The following is a 12,740-nucleotide window of genomic DNA, read 5'->3' on the forward strand; positions in this document are numbered from 1 at the left end:
TTCTTTGGGTCCCAGAAAATCTATCATCAGTTATTTTCAGCCGAAGTTAGTGGATGCTTGAACATCCAGTCGATAGATACAGAAGACGTCTTTCCTCGTTGCCTCCAGGGTTCTCTCTGTGAATCCAAAAGGGGCAGAAGTAGTTCTTCTGGTGAAAGAAGCAATCAATGCACCCAGCAAGTTAATTAGTCAGTGTGTAACCAAATCGTCTAGCAGGGACATTTTTCTGCAAGAAAAAATAAGTCTTTACAGTTGGGTTTCTCTGAAAGTACATTATGAACTGCATTATCATAATTGCTATTTGACATTTTTTTTAATGAATCATCCTAGTAGTTCTTTGACATTTAAAAAATGTATAATAAATTATTTTCTCTGCTTTTTTCGAGATGATCAAACCCTAAATGCTAATCTTTCAGCAATCCCCCCCCCCCGTAACGAAAGTGACATAGTAGAAATTCACGCTCCAGAACTATTCTAATATCCTGCTTAACAGTGTAAGTTAATGTGACTGTTTAAAATCTGAATATGATTTTGAAATCTTTAAGCTGAGAACTTAGTTTCTGGACTGAATTAAAGTTCAAAGGTTAAAAAAAAAGTCCACTGTTAAGGTTCATCTGTTTGTTTGCTCCAAAGGAAAGTACATATTTTGGTGCCTGTGTTGATTGGTGTCGTTTTGAACAAACGTATTTCAGGTGAAAACACTATTATGTACTTACATGTCATGTCGAAATTAATATAAGTTCCAAAAATTACGAACAATCATCTAATAAAACACGTGCTAGATATATATTTAACAAAAATATCATCAACAATTCTGTCTAAGATTGTGTTTAAAAATGGCGAACCCTTAATTCTTTTTTTTTTAATTACATTTGCACCCCGAACAAGGCACATTGCTACTTTGGTGTAAGGGGCTACTATCAGGGATATAAGCTACTGTGATACTATGTAGGGAGTTGGGCAGCAACATGTCGGTTCACGTTACACTTGAACTTCTGCATGTCAGTACAGTTGGGGAAGCAGGGACCCAGGATGGAATTCCAAAGTCTCTGGGGAAGAAACTACTGGAGTAGAAAGCTCTCTTATATCTGGGGATCTTTACTGTGTAGGGGTGGGATTTAGCTGCTTGTCGGGTTTGTCAAGGGTATTTACATTATGGGGGCACAAGTTCTTGTAGTTCATCAGAGCATTCACCATTAAAATACTTGTAGAACAGGCGATGCAACATTTCGTCGGTGGGACAGAAGCTGAAGCTTAGATGACAGTTCAGGACCTGTCAAGTTGGAGACTCTCTTTTGGACCTTGTCTAGGACCGAGAGACTAGTAGCAGATGCACCAGCCCAAATATGACAATAATACTCCATAAATGGACGAATAGTGGCCTTATAGAGATACATGATACTTTCAAGCATTAGTAGCTTTCTAGCACGGTAGAGAGAGCCTACCTTCCTTACAGCGGTCCTGGCAATGATCTCAATGTAATTGTTCCAACTCATGTTTCCTGTGAACGTTAGGCCGAGGAATTTAAAAGAAGTACTTTCAGATAATGAATCTTTGCTATTGGTGGTAGAGTGGTTTCTTGTAATTATTGAAGGAAACAAGTTTAGTCCTGGTAACATTGAATGTAACCATCCATTTTTGTTCCCATTCCACTACAGATTGAGGTTATCCTCTAGTGTTTCTGCCATTTCTTTAGATATGTGTGCATTTGTTTTCTTGTCGTGCCTGTTAGAGAGTAATTTAAGTAAGAGAGGTATCTAATCTCAGTTTGTTATACTGAATTTGTCTCAAACCCTTCCATATTAAAAACATTTGATAAAACTTGCTATTTCGATAAATTCTGTTTTTACTTGTAATCATTTTTCTACGGATCATTTTTCATAATTTTTAAAATTTATACTAATTTCGATATAACACGTAAGTGCGTGATAATGTTTTCACCTAAAATCCATTGGTTTAAAACAGAGGTCTCCAAAGTTTACAAACTGGGGGTGGGGCAATATTGCTAACTTTTTAGAGCTACGCTGACCCCCCCCCCCCACCACCACACACAAAAAAAATGCTCTAGACGTGATTTATAGTTTTGCTAATTAGATTTGCTTTTTAATGAAACTGGTTCCCTAAAAACCCATTCTTTTAATAATTTTCTGAACAAAAAGAAAAACTGCCACACTATTTTCACACATTTCCATATATATATATATATATATATATATATATATATATATATATATATATATATATATATATATAAATTAAAAAAAAAAAATTAATTAAAAAGAAAAAATCCTGAATGTTTCCCAGAGCTTCGACGGCAGGGGGAGGGCTGATTAAATACTTTGGTGGGCCGGATTTGGCCCACAGGCCGTAGTTTGGATACTTTTACTTTAAAAGATCACCAATGTAAACAAGCACCGAGTTTTGCATGCGATCTAGTTGTATGCAAAAAAAAAAAACTGCTATTATTTGAAATTAACTTTTTGTTTCTGATAAAATAGTTAAAAATCACTAAAAAAAAAAAAATTTAAAGAATCAAGGGAAGTAACTCTTGAAGGAATTAGAGTTATCTACCTTGGATTTGTAAAAATAAAAACTCTTCGAGAGAAAAAACAAAGACCAAGTAAAGAGTAAGTTTATGTCCTTTTATTTCTATTTGTTTTGTTTTTGTGAATTGAAATTAAAAAAAAAAAAACATTATTTAACCTCACTTACATCTATAGATTTTAACACAACTTTGATTAAAAGGGAACTATTTTCAAAATTATTGTCTTTTGGTAGTTTTTCGTCTGAAAATAAAATCCTATTATATAACTAATTTTGAACTTTTATTCTTGAAGAACTTCAATGTTTTGAAGGTGGCAACGAACTTTTTAATCAATCACAAGGATTAAATCATGTTTTAAATTCATAAAATAAATGAATTTTATTGTTTTACCAAAATTCTTTATTTAGATAAGACAATAGTTAACATATATAAAACTAAATTCTAAATATAAAATAACTACTCGCGTGTTGGTGTGTGTGTTTTTCGCCTCTACTTTTTCTTTTAATTTTATTTTGGTGCTTCTACGGAATTTGAAGCGGACCAAATTTGATTTTTGCCGAATTGAACCGAAAACTTTGGATTTGTAAAAAAGTAAACAATAAAATAAAATAAATAAATAAAAAATTTAATGAAAAGTTCAGTTTGAATTCTGTAGAAGTACCATAATTTTAATCTAATATTTGTTAAAATAAAATGAAATCTTAGAAATCCTATTTAAAAAAGTAATCAAAATACGAAATTAAATCCTCCAGAATGCATTCCATTGTTTTCTTTTTGTTTATTTGTTGGTTTTTTTTTTCGTAAACAAGTCAGACATTTTGTATTAACAAAAAATTTTGAAAAAAATACTTTATAACCTTTGAAAATTTTAAAGGAATTTGGCAGTATTTAAACTGTTGAGTTGAAAATTATTAAAAATTGCTGAGCAAATTCACATGTATTAAAAAATTGCACGTTTTCGGAGTTTAGTTTTTGCTTTTATAATATTTTTTCTTATCAGCTTTCTTGTGCTAAATTTTTTTTTTAATTATATAATTTCCATATTCATCACGGACGTTTTCGATTCTTCATCGAATCATCATCAGGTAAAAAAGCAAAGTTTAAATGCCCTTTGAGATAACGTACCTCCCATAATAATATTAAAGTTAATAGCTACACTGATTTTACAGCAACTACCCTATTCTGCTGCTTCACCATGCATTTTGTAAATTCTAGCTCAAGTTACCAACATCTGCAGAAACATAACTCTTCCCCGTTCCGATTTAAGACAAATCCTAATTAATAACATTAAACTAATACATTCTGAAACTAAATTTTAAAAATTAAAAATATCTGAAGCTATCTACATCAAAACTCAACAACCTATGATGAATAATAGTGCCTATGAAACCAGTAATAACATTTTAAAATGCTTAATGTAATACAATTTTATCTTGGCATCACGAAATTTAAATTGTTAACGTCTCTCCTGGAACAGTGTGAAAACATTCTCCTGGCATCTGACTTCACGAACCCGTTTAACAGCTACGTTTTGAAATTTTCTTTTTTCCAGCGCTTTTGTTCATTTGCTTTTTCGTTTATTGATGATTCGAAGAAGTTTAGAAAGCATTTGAACTTTAGTATTTTTTTTATTTCAACACCAAAAAAAGTTTTTAAAAAAAAAGGGGTGCTAGTGCAGAGAGTGATCTGCGCTATTTTTTAAATCGTATTTCAAAGTTTAATTAAAGTTTTATGATATATTTTTTTATTCAATTGTAAGGTTGAAGTATAGAATGGGTACGAAACACACTCCCCTCCCCATGTTAAGAATGGCTTTTTAAATAATAACGTTATTATTTACGTCCTGATCACTCTCTGCACTTGTACCAAAAAAAGATATACTTAAGCAGAAGTTCTCTGTTGTTTTTAACAATGTTTGCTTAAATTTATTCTCACATAAAGAATGTGTCAAAGACAAATGTAAAAAAAGAAAATGAAAAATACGTGATAATTAATATATGATATACAAACGAGAACCGTAGACATTAGTACAAAAGACAGAGTGCATTATAGTCCCAATATGATTGATAAAGAAACCTGTATTCAAGTCATATTATTTGGATTCATCGGACTACTGTTCTCATCTTGAGTGTCATTTTCACAATGTTTCGGTTAATGTAACTGTAATGAAAACAGGACGATAAGTTTCTGTCTAGTAATCTTTGTTATTCAATAAAGAATTCGTCGATTGTCATTATTTGTTTCCCCATGAAACAAAATGTGACACAAAGTCGTTTTTAATGTGGGAGAAAACCAGCTCCCCTCAAAAGGGTCATTCTGGTAGTTTGCAAAAATAAAATTGCTTTAGTATAAAAGGGTTTCCCCTCCATTGACTAAGGACAATTAATTTGAGTGCGGCATCTGAGCAGACACCACACTTCAGCCACCAGTCCAGTACGAGTACCGAATGTCAACCGACAAGAATTCGACTACTTGTCTACTTGACAAGCGGAAATACATAGCTTATATAGTCTTGGATTTTCAAGGGAGATAATCCATATTCACAACATTCTCCCCCCCCCACCAAATTTCTCTCTCATAAGGGAGAAAGTACCTTAAATGTCCAGGCTCCCTAGGAGCTCGCAGTGACCGCCTTGGCAATCCATGATTCAAGGTCGAAGTACTCAAACAGTTAGGCTCCTCAGTGTGAGCCTGTCTGTGGGCCCTAAAATATCTTACTCCGAAATGTTTCCTTCTCAGAGGAGCAGACCATGCCGCATCAGAGTCAGTACCTGGGTGAACATGTTTTTCCCGTACTAGTCTTTCATCTATCAGGGATCCAGGTGTTGGCCCATCCAAAGTATCTGATGGAGCCCCAACGGAGACAGTGCCATTAGATGCTGTGTCTGGAGCATTCGTGGCGGTACACAATAGGGTTCGTATGGTGTATAATGCAACAGGAAGGAGATTTTCCCAATTATCAATCGAACATCTGTTATTAGATGTGGCCAATTGAACTGTCTTCCGAATAATGCCGTTATTGGGCAGAAGCTGCAATCTTTGCCCGGTGTCCGAACGCTCTTAAGGAAATGGTCCAGTGTTTCACCTGCTTCTTGTCGGCAAGTTGCAAGTAGGTGTCTAGAAACTATCTCATTTTTGGATTTTATCTATGTCCAGTACATCGATTGCTTCTTCATAAGTAACGCAATCTGAGATAATGTCATTGACTGTGTGAGGTTAGGAATGCATGCTTATTGATGGGAAGTACCGGTCTTTCTGAATGTAGAACCTCGATAAAATTTGTAAACGTCTCCCACGAATGTTTCAAGCACTTGTCGGTTGAATTGCTTTCTGAATCTGTTGTAAATCGCTCTGGTGCCATAAAATATTCCATTCTTTAATTTAATAAATTGTAATGAGAACAGGACGATAAGTTTATTATTTAATTAAGAACTCGACTACTTGTCTACTCGACAAGTGGAAATATATAGCTTATATAGTCTTGGATTATCAAGGGAGATAATCCACATTCATAACAGTAACCTCCAACCTTCTCCAAGTGTATCTTGTCAAACTCTGAAATGTTTCTGTCGAACCCGGGAATTTGGACGGAATTTTGAGCAGAACCTTTCATTTACTTCGTGGGAGTAGTGCACACCGTGGCACACTGGTTAGAGTACTTGGAAAAATCAATTGTAAAAAGTAATATTCTCCTAAAGGTTGATGGTTCAATCCTCAGTGTGAGCGACCGAAAAAAATACAGTTGTGAATTACTTAGGACCTCTATCCAGTCAAAGCTGACGGAACAAGAACACACAACTCCTATGAAATAAATAAAGTGTTCCGCTCGAAATTCCGTCCAAATTCTTGAGTTCGACAAGATACACCTGAAGAAGGTCGGAGGTTACATCGACCAAAACGTTGTGAAAATCACACTCAAGATGAGAACAGTAGTCCAATAAATCCAAATAATATGAATAACCAATCCTCATCTCAAAAATCCAGAAACAATATGTTGTCTAGGTCTGAAGATAATAAGTAAATAAAACTGCCATTTCTGTTAGGTTGTGAAGTTCTGAGAGTCCAGATGACTGCTACCAGAAAAGGCATCCGATGGATACAGCATCAAGGTTTGTTACAGTTACAGAAATGGTATGTCAATCGAACCATGTTTTGGAAGGCTGGCCAGAAAAAATGATAGAACCTGGTTTTGAATTTCTATACGTGCATGGAATAAGTTTTCTGAATTTCTGGGCAGGAGAGTGCATTCCACTAATGTTTGTCAGAATAAATCAAGGGAGATAACTCTAATATAATCCAAAAGAGATAACTATGATAATTCTGAGTCACCAGAAGCAACTGCGATAATTGAGACTGCTAAATAGTGGTCGCACCAGTTACACTGCTGACCATGCCACAATTATTAATGACAGTTAGTCCACGGCCTTCAAAAGATAAAATAAATTAAATATAATGGTTGAAGATGGGAGTTTGTCTGCTTTAGTTAATCAATTGGATACTGGTGCAGCAACAAAAATATAACCATTTGATCTGTGGCTTCCATAGGGATCTTTTTTTTCTTTTTTTTTTTATGGAGTCTGAAGGATATTCATAAAGTCCCATGCTGTTCATTGTGTCATCAAAATACTTAATTTTATTTTAATTAAAAGCCTGATTTCATTTGAATTGAGATTAGCTAATCTTGTTGGACATGTTCTGAAGTCAACCTTGCTTTTATGTACTATTTTTTTTTTTTTTTAATCCTTTGAGATGAGGCTTCACAATTTTTGTATTCAGTCTTTTGCGGACTGTTAACCTCATCTTCATAGTTCTTGTTGTTTAGGCCGACTCATCCCATCATTGAGTCGCTACAGTTTCAGCATTGTCTGAAGATAGCAGTTTCAATCCTAGCCAAGCAGGCCAGAGGATTAATTGGCCAAAACGTAGTGAGACAACAACAACTATGGAAGGCAGTAATTACTGAGTATACAGTTACAGAACTTCGCATTTTTATCCCGTCCCAGTTAATCACCTGAAGAAGGCCAGAGGATGAGTCGGCTAAAACATGATGGAATAACAATTATGAAGAGGAGGATAACAGTCCGCAAAAAATGAATAAGCCCTTACTTTTGTTGTGGTCATTCGTAACTTTTTTTTTTAAAAAGGAATCACCATTTATCAAGGCCCAGAGGCCACTCGAGGATAAGGGTTAAAGAGTATACAGTGGTCAAAAGGACAATATCATAGTAATCATTAGAAGTGTAAATTTGATAAATCATATTAAGGGGAACGGCTCATCAAGAACTTGTTTACATTGGACTTGAAGACGGCCATATTGTAGTCAGCTGGAAAGCAGATAAACGGAAGAGAGTTCCACAGGTGTGCAGTTCTTAGGAAGAAGCTTTGTTCATGGAATCTATGTTTATAGGTTTAGGCACAGATAAAGAGTAGGGGAAATTATTGATAGTGTTTACAGCCAAACGAGTGTTTCTCGTGAATGTTTGGCAAGGGGAGGGGACCATGGATTGGAACTCAGAGGAGCACTTGCCATGAAAATAATGATAAAACAGAGACAGGCTCGCAACGTCTCTTCTGTGAGAAAGAGGTTGCAGGGAAGTGAAAAGGACATCCTCCACTAGGCTACGAAGTCTATTCTGAACTCTGTCAAGGTAGGATGAGTTATTCCTAGCAACTCCTGCCCAGATGTGACAGCAATACTCCATCCTTAGACGTACCTGGCTCTTATATAGGTAGAGAATTGCATCAGCAGATAGATATTTACTGGATCGATAGAAGGATCCCATCATTTTTCCAGCGACCTTGGCAACGGATTTGATGTATGCATTCCATTTTAGATCAGGAGTAAAGGTCAAGCCCAGAAGCTTGTCAAAACATGGAGCCTCCCCAAGACGAGAGCTATTCATTTCAGTTGATGCCAGATGGGAATCAGAACGTTGATGATGCAAAGATAGAAGCTTGGTTTTAGATGCATTAAAAGTAACCAGCCACTTTTTACCCCAATGTACCACATGCTCAAGGAGAGAGAATCAGAGAGAACTTGGTCGTTTATGGTCTTCGATGTGGTGCCATAGATAGTAGTGTCGTCAGTAAAAATGTCTATGAAAGATCTAAGGATGTGATTTGGAAGATCATTAATATAGATCAGGAAGAGAGTTGGACACAGGATGGACTCCTGAGGGATTCCAGTATTAATACTATGAGCTTCTGACTTCTGGCCATCAACCACTACTCTTATGAACCTATCAGAGCGAAATGATTTAATAATTGAAAAGACATTTCCAGCTGTACCATACGTGAGAGTTAGCCATATTTTATCTCTTACCACATGCTTTCGTTGGCCGAGTTTATTTTTATATCATTTGTTTGTATACATTTGAATGCAAGCTCAAACTGGCCGGAAGCCAGCCATAATTGAAAAACATACATATGTATTGTTATCCCCAGACAACTGTTTTGTTGTATCACGACTCTTCAGGTTGACATGGCAAATGCTTTTATGCTGATATTCAAAACCTAATTGTTGTGGGGTACAAATCATTCCTATTCAAGAACTAAGTGGAATCAGCCAGTCCTATGAATACCACTGGTTTCAGAGACTAAATGGAGACATTCATACCATGTTTAAAAACATGCTACGAACACGTTCCTCTCATACCACTTTAGTGGTTCCTGTATTCCTTATGATAAATACATATTATATTTTATGCACTTTACACTACTTGTGGTTTCTTTCATTTGTGACCCCTAGCACGGGTCTACAACAACTGGCTGACGAGGATGATTCAAGAACTTCCTGGATCAACCTACAGCAAATGCTTACAACAACTGAATAATGAATATTTGGACAAGGACTTACTCTAAAAAACAAAACAAAAAAAACCCAGCTATTTGAAAACATTTGACGACCAAAAGGATTCAAGAAAAAAGAACACACACGGATATTCAAAATAATTTTTTCCTACACTCAGGGGAAACTCGAAACTTTAAAAGTATTATTTTTCAAAAGTTTGAAGTATGGGAAAAACTACTTGTTTTCAAAATGCTATAAACTCTCTTTCACAGATAAGTAACTAATTCTCTTTAAGGAAAAAAGAGGAATAAAAAGGTGTAGGATCAACAAGGAATTGAATCCAGTACCTACACATTACAAAAACTGAAAAATGGCAAACGAAATCTACTGCTTTCTGTATACATGCAAACACCAAATTATTTTCTCAGGAAAATTGCCACATGAGGAAATAAATATATGAAAGAAATATTTGTTAAATAACCAGGTACGAATTTTGTAAAAGTTTCTTTTCTATCGAGTTGGTACTATAGGAAAAGTAAATCAACGAATTGTGATGTTTCTGAAAAAACTCATTTTGTCATATTAAGTAATTCTAAGCCTTTCAAAAAAAAAAAAAAAAAAAAAAAAAATGGACGATTTTGGAAATGGTGAAATTCCAACAAAGTAGAACCTGAAAAAAGGTTCAGAGAGAAACAATGGGCAATGCAGAAACAAAACGATGAAATGCAACTGACAATAAAAAACTGAACAAAAAGAGGTAATGGACCAGATATATGACACGTTCAACCTGGTAATGCCACAATCAGCCAGACAATTCTGGTCCTCCAGAAAAAGGAAAATGACCGACCCAATAGAGAGCAACCCCAGAAAAAAAAGCTATACGATAATCCCAGGGAATGAAAAGCTTGGGAGGGGGTGTTGTGGAGTACAAATCACCCCTATTTGAGAACGAAGTGGAATCAACCAGTCCTATGAATAACACTGGTTTCAGAGACTAAATGGAGACATTCATACCATGTTTAACTGCATGCTACAAACACGTTCCTCTAATACCACTTTAATGGCTCCTGTATTCTTTATGATAAATACATATTATGTTTTATACACTTTATACTGCTTGTGGTTTCTTTCATTTGTGACCCCTAGCACGGGTCTACAACAAAACTCACCAGATGATTGGTAACTATGGTCACGAGTCAAGACACTTGACTATTGAATTTTCCCCGATTGTAAAAAACATAGGATTATGTCTATCTTTTTATATTTTCACTGCTGCTTAAAACTCTCTTCACTGTAGAAGAGTAATGCTTTGCACTAAGTGGAAACTGTTATTTCTGCGACCAGAGAGCTCAATTTTTAGATGGGGAGAATATAAATTTTAGGAGAGTAAAATGTGGACAGTTACTTTTAGCCGTCTTGTAATTCTCACGTTCCTTATTTTGTCCTTTAGTTCTCACATTCTATGAGCAATGTTTCTGACAAATGGGAAAAAATTGCTGTTTTGGGTTTTTTTAGCTCCTCATATGAAGTGGCCTTATGTTTTGTTTGGAGTAATTCAAATTAAAAAGGAATTATATATATATATCATAATTTTATGCAGGATACAAAATTTAATTATTGCAATCATGACAGGAAGACCCGTTTTGATGATTTTGTTTATGATTAAAAGTGGGAAATGAGAGTAAAAAAAACAAAACGATTTAATGGGGGACGCCAGCTAACCGGTTTTACCCTCACTTTTCATAAGCTGGATCAAGGGATTTACTTTTTTTTTCCTCTTTCTTTTTAAATTTTATTAATAAAATCGAATGAAATGGGAAATGATACATTTAAAATAAAATAAGAGACAATATGTTTTTAAAAAATTAGCAATATAGTGTATTAAAAAAGAAAACAGGATACACTATATATCTAAAATACCGAAACGTATGATATCCCCTAGAGACTGATCACATTCAAACCTAAGAGATATTCCCTCTGCTTGCAGAGAGAAGGTTTCTTCAAGTGAATGTAAATAGTCTCCAAATTCTTCAGGTGATAGGTCGAATGAACATGATTCAGAATAGAGAATGAGTCAGGGCTAAGGTTTGTAGAAAGTGCCATTCTCATTCGACCTATCACCTGAAGATCTTTTTCTCTAAGCAAAGAATTTCTATATTTGCTGAGGAGTATATGCACGAGATTTGATATTGACATAATAATAACTGATTGTTTCAGCATGACGAAACAGATCTGTAAAAAATAGTGTACTGAAATTTTAACATGCTGGAGGAGCTGTTTTGGATAAAAAAAAATAAATATTTGGATCTTGGAATACTGTTATTTTAATATAATCTAAGATAAAACAAATATAGTTAAATTTATTCGTTAGTTCAATAAGTAAAACAAATAGTGATTAAAATATTATAAGAACTCTTGATACCATAGCATGTCAAAGCCCAATGCTTTTCATCAGAAGAGGAGAAAGGATGGTTGGTTGTTTTTGTTTTACAGCATTTTTCGTGTTATTCAATGCCGAATCCAAAGATTTTTAAGAAAAATTTTTTAATAGAATATATTTTTTTTTTTCAAATCGGTTTCTATTTAACCCATAGTTGGGACCCTAACAGGTACTACCACTCCGGGTCAGAGTGGATCTGGGAGCAATGGTAATTAAAAGGTGGTTCCACACTTCCCAAAGCCCGCAAGCTGGGGCCTCACCACTGGATATAGTTTAAGGTCATATCCAAGACCAGAGGAGAAAGGAGCTAGGTATATGAGCTTTACTTACATTAATAGGTCCCTATGTTAAGATTTATCCAATTTCTTTATATTCCCACTAGAAAAACTTACGATAAAGTAAAATTATAGAGTTAAAAATAATCTATTGATAAAATAGCGCAAAGTAATTTCAGACACGGGTATATTTTTTTTAGCTTGTTCTTCAGATGCTGCACTTCCATTTTTTGTTCTCTTTCGGTGGAGGAGAAATCCTTCACGACTGCGACAATTTTTATTTTTGTACCTTTTCTCCACGTTAAAAAACGACCCTAGTGTCTAACTCTGTCCCGTGGGGAGGCATAGTAAATAGGTACATCATTAAAAGAAAGAAGAAAAATGTCACTTGACCTAAATTTTCTGAAGCCACAAATTTGGTACTGCTCAAATCCATCAGAACCGAATTATTTTTTGTTACTTTTCTCTCTCTGTGTGTGTGTGTGTGTGTGTGTGCGTGTGTGTGTGTGTGCGTGTGCGTGCGTGCGTGCGTGCGTGCGCCCGGAATTATAAATTTCATTGTTACTTTTCATAAGCAACAGTTTTTTTTTGGGGGGGGGACTATTATCCTCACTTTCTAGTTTTATTTTGTTTTTTTTTTCTACGACGTTTCGGCCAATTATTCCTCTGGCCTTCGTCAGGTTAACTGCA

The 12,740-nt window shown here is 35.0% G+C and overlaps 1 protein-coding gene across 1 annotated transcript in view; it reads left to right on the plus strand.

The window, feature by feature from the left end:
* The first annotated feature begins 2,553 nt into the window (after positions 1–2,553).
* Positions 2,554–12,740, plus strand: part of LOC145254848 ((Lyso)-N-acylphosphatidylethanolamine lipase-like) — a 100,050-nt gene continuing 89,863 nt past the window's right edge. The window contains exon 1 of the mRNA XM_080113696.1: positions 2,554–2,627. The gene's annotated coding sequence lies outside the window, so the exon portion shown is untranslated. The remainder of the gene's footprint in view (positions 2,628–12,740) is intronic.

The sequence above is a fragment of the Euprymna scolopes genome, chromosome 30, assembly GCF_053919585.1.
Source record: "Euprymna scolopes isolate OS-2025 chromosome 30, ASM5391958v1, whole genome shotgun sequence".
Taxonomy (NCBI): Eukaryota; Metazoa; Mollusca; class Cephalopoda; order Sepiida; family Sepiolidae; genus Euprymna; species Euprymna scolopes.